This window comes from Rosa rugosa, chromosome 4, assembly GCF_958449725.1.
Source record: "Rosa rugosa chromosome 4, drRosRugo1.1, whole genome shotgun sequence".
In the NCBI taxonomy this organism is placed as follows: domain Eukaryota; kingdom Viridiplantae; phylum Streptophyta; class Magnoliopsida; order Rosales; family Rosaceae; genus Rosa; species Rosa rugosa.
In genome coordinates, this window is record NC_084823.1 from 51,134,553 (window position 1) to 51,143,933 (window position 9,381).

At 34.5% G+C, this 9,381-nt stretch overlaps 1 long non-coding RNA gene and 1 pseudogene across 1 annotated transcript; both read left to right on the forward strand.

Moving 5' to 3' along the window:
* Positions 1–163: 163 nt before the first annotated feature.
* On the forward strand, positions 164–5,013 carry LOC133744986 (uncharacterized; annotated as a pseudogene).
* A 977-nt stretch (positions 5,014–5,990) lies between these two features.
* LOC133743845 (uncharacterized) lies at positions 5,991–9,260 on the forward strand. The gene is made up of 3 exons (XR_009863284.1): positions 5,991–6,407; positions 7,065–8,557; positions 8,692–9,260. It is a non-coding gene; the product is annotated as an uncharacterized LOC133743845 (long non-coding RNA).
* The last annotated feature ends 121 nt before the right edge of the window (positions 9,261–9,381 follow it).

The following is a 9,381-nucleotide window of genomic DNA, read 5'->3' on the forward strand; positions in this document are numbered from 1 at the left end:
TTAAATCTTTGCAATTTATGACGTTTCCTTTTTCTTGGGTTTAATCGATATATACTTTGAGTAATTTCATAAACTGATCTAAGAGGAAAGAAACAGTCCTCTTATAATAATTTCATGCAGAGATTGCTGCTGGATATAGGTGGGGATTACACTAGCTATCGGTATGTTCAGGTTGCGTTTGGTTCAGCTTTTACTTCATGAAACTCTAGTTTTGGTGATGGTGTGTGTTTGTGTGCATTGTGGAATTGAAACTGTTACTGATTATTTTAGTGGAATTGTGTTTAGGGTTTAGTGTTGTTGAAATTTGTTTTGTATCTTTGTTTGCAGGAGGTATTGCACTGCAAGGTTGAGGAAGCTGTATTACTGAACTTCAAAAGTGCCAGGTGCATTCTTGTCTCAAGTTATATACCTTGATATTGGTGAATTCTTCTTGCTGCTTTTATTGGAAGCATTGCAATGTCTCTTTGATAAGTAAGTCACACCTAAAAAGTATGGGAAAAAAGCTACTGTGCCTCAAATAGTGCAATGTCTTCACTCCTTGTCTGTCATCTCCATTATTAGCAATGAGAAGCTCTAACCTTCTAATTCAAAATTACTCCTTCAGAAAGTCTCCAAATTTTTCCTCCGTAGAAAGTCTGACCCATTTTTGAAATTTGTCTCCTCATATTTGAACTAGGGTTATATATCAAAAACATTTTAACATCTGAATATTCACCAGAAAGAAAGAAAATCTGAGATGTTAGTTCTGTAATTCATTTTGTTTACACTTTGAGCCTTCGGTACTAAAATTCTGTTAAAGCAGAAGCAGGATTTTGGCATTAGTTGGATTTTGGATATGTATGTTCAGAGTCCAGTATTCTTTTGGTTAGTGAATATAGTTTGGTTGACTTTGTAGTTATGTTATAGGGCGGTTTGTGAGGAACTTGTGAAATATGGAGACCTGGAGAATCAAGTTTTATGCCGTAAGAATGTTGAGGAATTACAAGGCTCTGAACTTCTACATATTGGCGAGATAGCAGGTCCTTGCTTTGGACCTCTTCAAGGCTAAATTGGAGGTAAGTTGATCATTTGTCAATTGTGAACTATAGATGTGATGCTTTTTCATACTTTGATCCGTCTTAGACTTCTTCTTGTTTTTTTTTACTAATGATTTTACCAAACTTGGTTGTAGGCAGTTATGGATGAGGCAAGATCTCAACAGGCTGCCTCCATGACAGAATTTCATTGGCTAGGTCATAGATTTCCAATTTCGAATGCAAAAACTCGGGTTTCTATTTTAAAAGGTTAGTAATTTGTTTAGTATAACTCCAATATGACAGCTTTTATCTTATCCTCATAAATGATCTTTCTTCAGTTCTTAGATGTTATTAAGGAATTGATATTTCTTGATCTTCATACAATTTGTCTGTATACATGTGTCAATCAGCTATACTGAAGATTTTTTTTTTGTCAGAAGAATGTTACTGAAAAGAGTGTTAGATTTTACTGACACAGTAATAATATAAATAGATCTGAGAACAACAGAAATGAACAGCTCTTCATCAAAATAGTGAACTGTCATGTTGTCTAGAAAATGATGCATATTTTTGTTGATTTGTAATCCGGAAAAGCTTGTTATGGTTTTGACCTAAATTAGAAGTAATATTGTATACTGCAAATGTATAGCTGGTATTGGATACTGGTTAAAAATTCATATGAAGAATACGTCATTTCACTAGAGTAATTTTATACATTTTCAGTATGCACCGTATAAAGTCTATTACATTTTGATAAAAACTTGGTTAATGATTCATCATGCGTAGCTTCTTTCTTTCTTTTTGCACAGCATAATTCAAGTTTTGTTTGGATGACAAACTTTTTCAGCTCAAGACTTGGAGAAAGATGTACTTTGTTCATCAGCTAATCCACTCCCTACAGAGAAAAGGCTAGCCATTTTGACAAAATTTTCACTGCATACCGTGAGGCAAGGAGCTGCATTCACAGTGTTTTGGTATGTAAGCTACACTTTTAAAGTGTATTATACTCTGTGTTTCTTTTCTCCATTCGATATATATATATATATATATATATATTTTTTGGCCATGTGGCTCATCATTATTTTGTATGTAGGTCAGTGCAGGTAGTTGTGAAAATGTCCAAGATGACTTGAATGGCCTTGATAAAGCTGTTAGTACTGTATTAGGACAACGGACCATTGAGCGTAACCTACTTTTGGTTAGCATTGTGAAGAGTAAACTTACGAAGCGACAAGATGACAAAAAGGAGAGAACTACGAAGCCAGAAGAGCTTGTCTGCTTGTATGATCTCCTATTACAGGTTGATTTGTCTCTTTTTTATATTGCTAAGTTTTCTACATGCTGATATCTCATGTTAACAATACATAATCTTCTGTAATTTTTGCTACTATTGGCAGAATACAGCTGACCTTTCAGATTTAGTCAGTTCGGGACGAGAGAAAACATCAGAGGAAGTGGCATTTGCTGCAGAATGTGAGCTTAAAAGTTTGGCTTTCCGAGCAGAGAGGTTTTTTCTCCTTTTCTTTTTTCTTTATTGACCCTTTAAGAGCTAAGAATGGCAAGAGTTCACTGACTCAATTACAATATCATGGTTGTCTGATTCTTAACCATTAACCAAGGTTCTGCTTTTTATTTTGCATCAAGGAATGTCATTTTGTTTCGTCAATTTATAGGCTTCCGAGTTTTTTGGCAGGTGTTTCTTTTTGGGTAGAACATACGGTTTGGCTGGTAAGAGGGTGGAAGCATATATTGCCGTGCTCGCACACTTGCTGAGGATGCCCTACAAAAATTTAAAGCTGTTGATAAGGCTGATCAGGTGTGTATTAGTGTAGGTTTTTTTTTAATTTTTTTGGCAGTATGTTTGCAGGAACATTTGGTAAATATGTTTGGCTTTCTTTTAGATTGATATTTTTTCAGTTCTCTCTTGTATTAGTCAGCATTAGTTCTCTGTTTATTTTATAATCCTTTGAGAAAGGTCCTTTCAAGTTAAAATGTTCATTTGGTGACATTGGTAAAACCATATTCCATTTTTTATTTATTGATTTCCCTTCTCATATTAGCAGGTGGTGATTAAAGAGTTGAAGCTATTGTGCGATGAATGAGATCTAACAGTTGCATAGAGCATGCGACAGGAATCATGGAGGAGCTGCTCCTGAAAATCTCTCAAAACAGATTTCTAACATCCATATATCTGGAGTTGACACGAAGGTACGCATTATGCTTTTCCTCTTCATCAGGAAATATTTGAATTGTGTGGTGAACCTCCATAGTTTAGTACCACTGGCCAAGGAGATTTTGTGTCCTGCTAATCATTCTTCAATTTAGTTCAATGTTTGGCCATGTGACATGGGTTTGTGTACTGGGTCTAGTTGAGTTTGGATTCTGGTACTATAAAAGATCTTGTCCCTCATTCTAGGTAGCTCAGCTTGGACTGTCCAGGCCATTTTCTCTTGTTTGTTACATTAAGGCTTCTGAGATATTCAAGCAATTGTGTCTTGTCTAGGTTGTCAGACTCCCAAGCATTTGATACTTAAACTCTAGATTGGTTTGCACGATGAGCATCGATGAGATCATGCGCAAGGATGTAGCAAAGTTTGCCTGGGTCTAATATTCATACATTAATCTTACAAGCTTCTTCTTTTGGGTCATCGTTGACCTGATATTCAGGAGAAATTCCTCCTTGAGAAACTTGAGGTCTACAAATCTGCAGTTGGTGATTCAAATGTGAGAAGTGCTGAGTGAATTGAAGCTTTCCCTCCTCCCTTCGAAACAATTCCTCGCAATCCAATTGTTCTAGAGCTTGCCTATGATCATATTGAGTTCCCATCTCTTCTAAATAGGATGAAGAAAGAAACAAAGAGCTTCATTAGTAGGTTTTGGAGATGAGTTTTTTAGATACATGAATTTCATGAGCATTTCTGTGAATTAGGCTTTGTCCTTGACCTTTGATTAAATCCCTGATTTTATGGTGGTGGGATAGACGCAGTTTTGAATTAATCTTTGTTATGAAAATCAGATCAGATTTGATCGTTTTATTGTTTTGGGAAATTGTTAATGGTTTGAATAAAATAAAATTTAGAATAAGCCTTAATTTCATTGATTTTCAAGTTATCTTCAGAATGAAGGAATGAACTCATTTTTCTTCTAAATTCACAGGTATAGATATTGGTCTACTGTATTCAGTGTCATCACTGAAATAGTAGTGCTGAGAATTCCAGTCATGTTGGCTAGCATGAGACTAAAATTCCAAGATTCCTTAGAAACTGTTATTACTATAATCAATGAATATAATATATCCGCCCAAAGCTGTGTGAACGTTATCTGTCAATAGCTCCATCAGCCTCACATGAAGAATCTGTGGGTCTATGACCTTAGATTTTCTTCAACTATATAACGTTCTTATTTATTTGATTTAAAACAGAAAACTAAATATTTTAATGAGTCAGAGTCATATATGTGAATTGAATTTGGTCAGTTTGAATTTTTTGTTGGTTTTTTTATTCGATATTCATCAGTTATAGCAAAAGCCAACTGGTAACTACTGCTCGATAAAAGAAATGCAGAGTTTACATGCAAAAACTCTACTGGTGAGATCCATTCTCTTCAATTTATTTGTCTTTTGGTCAATCCCCAACTACAATTTAAGAGCCAGAGAGGAGATAGTGAAAAATGGTGAAGGCTGTGCATTATTTTAATTGTTGTGACCGATTAGATTTAGACCTTTCTGTTTTCTGTTTGTGGATTGATTACTTTAGGCACTATCCTTATAAACACTTAAGTTTTAGATCAGTTACCGGTTCTGTTTGCATTCATTATTATTTTTTCTATATTGTTTCAAGTTGCTTTGGTTGTTTGGCTTCTTTTTGTTAAACAGTTGAGAATTTAATTTTAATTCTTTTGATTGTTTAGGGAGTACACGTCCAACAATCCAATATATTGATGTTATAGTTTGCACAGTTATGGTAACATCAAATTCTCTAAGTACTTCTCTTTCATTGTGCAGATCTTCGGAACAGTGTGTTATCAGATTCTTGAACCGTTTCGGATTCAGGTACAAAGAGAAGACAAGCTGCCATTGTGTATACATATATATGTATACTGTTTATATTCCATTAATAACAGAAAAATGATAGAAAAAAATGATCATGTTCCGTTTGTATGGTGTACTGATGAAACTTTTGTCTGTCATTGTTTGGTGACAGACTAACAAATTGAAAAATTGAAAATGGAGCAATCTAAGCTCTACTTGATGAAAAATAGGTTGAGACTGACTGGCAATAAGGACCACCTCATTTAATGGATTAATGAGCTTCTAGAGTAACCTAATTTTTTTTTTTTTTGGTCAAGGTTGTTTATATAGTTCAGGATTTTGAATGGTGCAGGTGAGAGGTGAAAAAAAAAGAGGAGAAAGTTGATACAGGCAAGAAAAGAACTGCCCGGCCGGGCAAAGGAGGTTGTTGACAAGGAACTACTGCAGGTATATTTTCAGATACATTCTTGCAACTTTTGGTTTTTCTATAATTTTGGAATATCATCGTCAATATATCTACTGTAAGAAAGAATTTACTCAATGAAAAGGTTGTTCTAGTTTTTGTAATTATGGATTTTGTACTTCAGTTAGTAGAACCAATAGTGTATACTTTTTATTACTTATCTTTTTGTAAATATGGATTACTAATAGCTTTCACTTTTCATTTACAATCAGAGAATCTTATAAAGTTTTGATAGAAGTTCCTAAACTTCCATGTGGAACAGTAAGATGCAAGAGTAAACTTAGCCTATGTATCACAATAGTGCTAGAGCCAGTAAGATATAAGGGTCAACCCCAATCTCTACAATTCACAATTGTGGTTGTCCTAGGCCCATGCATTTTTTATCACCCTGCAGAAAATTGAATTTTCAACCAACTCTATAGCTGATGGTCTGCAGACTGGATTTGGATCCAACATGGCCTGATAGATTCAAACAATATGATGCAGTCAGTGTAAGATCATATTTAACTAGATATATAAAGCTGGTATGCACACGAGTTGCAGCAGCAGCAGACAAAGAGAATGGAGCTAAGTTATTGGGATTTAATAAAACATTGGTGATTTAATTGAGTTGTAAAATCATTAATAAACACTTGATTAAAGCCATCTGATTTGAATTTAAATATTCAAGTTATGCATTGATTAGGATAAGGGCTTGTCTGAATAGATAAGAAGTTATGAGCAGTTTCCTTGATGGAAGGAACTGCTGTAAACTGCAAAACAGTTATAAAACTGTTTATCAGATTTGTTGATTCCCCTGCAAGAACATAAACGTTTCTCTATAAATACATTCCCATCAATGCAAAGAGAACTTATCGTATGGATCTTGGAGAAGGAATGGACAACACCAACCAAACTGGTCATTTACTTGAACTCTATATCTAATCCTAGTCTGACATAGAAATATGTTTTAGTTTATATACTTGTTCTGCATATTAGTTGCAGTAGGCTAAGTTTTAATTTAACAGTCAGCAACTCCATCACAATGTCCTTTTTATTAGACCAAACCAACTTAAGAATAATAGGATACTAAATGCATCTTTCCTTTGAAACAGATTTCTTATGAAATAAGCTTACTGGATCCAACATTACTACTTATGAAGCACATATGCAGAGTTTCTTATCAATTTTTTTCTGTCTTATAGCTACTTGCGATTTTCAGAAAACCATTCTATATGAAAGATATTACTGTTAAGTGTGAATCTATGATAAGGGGTGGTTTTATCAACAAACAGCATTTTTATCTCTCATTTGAAGATTTGGTGCAAAAGTTATAAGCAAAGAGAAGCTGAAAACTTTTGTTTATGCATTTCCTCATTTCATACATACTGAAGAATACGTTCATTCCTAAGCAGAAGAGTGTGCATCTTTTTCTGTCCTGTTCCTCAACCTCTTTAGCCTTTAAATCCCTGACTTTATGATGTGATATGATTAATAGATGTGTATAACTCTGCTATTGTTTGAAAAGTATGTGCTCCAAGATTTATTCATTCCATGACTTCCTTTGTTTATATAGAATGATGCTATTCAAAGATCTGTAAAACAAGCACACTATCCAACTGTGGCACCAGGACTCATTCAAGGGAAAGCATATGAGATCAGATACTTGGAGTTTCCACTTTTGTAATATATATACAAACCTGGTAAAAACAACAGCTTTTGAAATATATAAATGTACAATAATTGTATAAAACTTTAGTAAGCAAACAAACTGCAGCATCGCGCGGGACTTTTTTTCTAGTTATAAACAATCTAGAGATTTGACAGATGGAAGTGCTGGTGTTCGAAGTTTTACTGCAGTTATTTTATTCGATCATGTTGGATTCATGTTGAATCACACTCATATTGTAATCGACATGATTCCCTAAATATAGATCTAATTAAAGTTCAAATTAAGCTAAAGATCGATGGAAGTCGAACTTATTTACTCCCACACAGCTTTTGATCCTTGAAGTCGTCAATGCTGAGATATGTCAGCAAAGTAGAGAAATGCCATTCAATATGTTTGCAAAATAAATTTAGCAAGATTTAGTTAATAACTCCCGAGTCTTTTGACTCTTTTCACTTTTTTTGTTACAAATTTCATGACAATTTTACCATTTGAATTCAAAGTTTTCATTTGAGCCCAATTTTATCTACCTATCTTTTCATTGACTTGTTTAATTCCACTCTTTGGTAAAAGTTCATTTACTCATCCCAACTTGAATTACTTGGCAATTGGCATCTATTGCCCCAACAAAATTATTTGAATTATTTAGTTTTCCTAATCAGAAAGATTAACAAATTGTGAAAACCAAACAGTCGGGAAAGGCTTGGTCTTGGTTTTTGCTTGACTTTTAGTTTTAGCCGTCTATTATAAATCTAAAGGTGTATGAGCAAAGAAACAGCAAATTCAGTACTCTTTAAGTTGGAGCGTATCAGAAAATTCCTAAGAATGTATATTTTCTGAAATCTGAAGTTGTTGAGCATCAAGAATGCATGATATACCTCTCTCACAAGGAATTAATTTGAATTGGGTTGGTAGAAATAGGGTCATGCAATGTATATGCTTTGCTTTTGAGTAGGGTTTGTAATGTCTGCGTGTATCAGAGAATTCAGAAACTACCGCATCTGACACTCAATATGCATATCATTTCAGTGCACAACAGATTGGTCAGATTCAATGATTCATGACCTGGGAAGGACCTCACTTTAAAAGTAGGAGAAACCAAAGCTTTTATTAGTTACACCAATACACACACGTGCACATTTATGACATATCATATCACACTAGAGAAAAATTGTTATATTAGTAGTTTGATTTACAATATTACAATTTCTCAGAACCCCATTGACCCCAAAGATCATAGAGGATTAAGTCCAAATAGAGTAATTATGTATAATTAAGAAGATTATGATATGTGATTATATATGTTTATTACCTTGGAGGAAGGATCCTGGGCTTCAACAAATGCTCTCATGAGACGAGTTTTGGTCAGCTCGACTAATTCGATCATTGCTGTTTTTCAGGTAATCATCTCTCTCTAGCTACTACTACATCTCTTGAAGTATAATTCTTCTTCCTTTGACTCTACTTTCTTACAATCCATCATAATTGTCTCTCTCTCGCTCTCGCTCTCGCTCTCGCTCTCGCTCACTCCCAGAGACAATGGCAGAATTAATGTATAAGATCTGTGATAAACAGAGATGAAGCTAACTAGAAGAGAGCTCAGGAATGCTGATGGATTGGCAATTGAAATCGAAAAGTGCAGATTAAATAGGACTTGTCCAAAAAGGCTGGAGTCTTTTGAGGCGACCTTTCTCCACTCAATTAAATTCTTCTCTGTCATTTTGCTCCCCATCAATTTCATTTCAAGGGGAGTTGATGAGCTTCATTTAATGGCATGTATCCATCCCAAGCTCGCTGTACTGCACATAATTTAGGCCTATTGTTTGTCACTATATTATTCTTTTTGTGATCAACTTTATTGAACCACAAAATCTATTTGTTATTACCTTAGAACTGTTCCGACTCCAACCAAATTAAATGTCGGTAAAGGGTGTCAAATTTTCAATTACTTATCTGTAACGTTTCATAACTTCTCTGGACTAGTCAAGTAGCATCGTTGTCTTAATGTAATAGACTTATAGCTCTGCCATTCTCTTGGGTCCTTCTTTCTTCTCAAGATTGTTATTATTATGCTTTATATGAGTGATACCATATATTATACTACTCTTCTGGCTGTTTCTTCCATTGTTGCCTTTCTAAGTAGTATCGAACTATCTACGGAATTTTGTGGAAGACTATAAAGGTTGAGTGGTTGACATTGTGGTAAGTACACTTACCATGAATG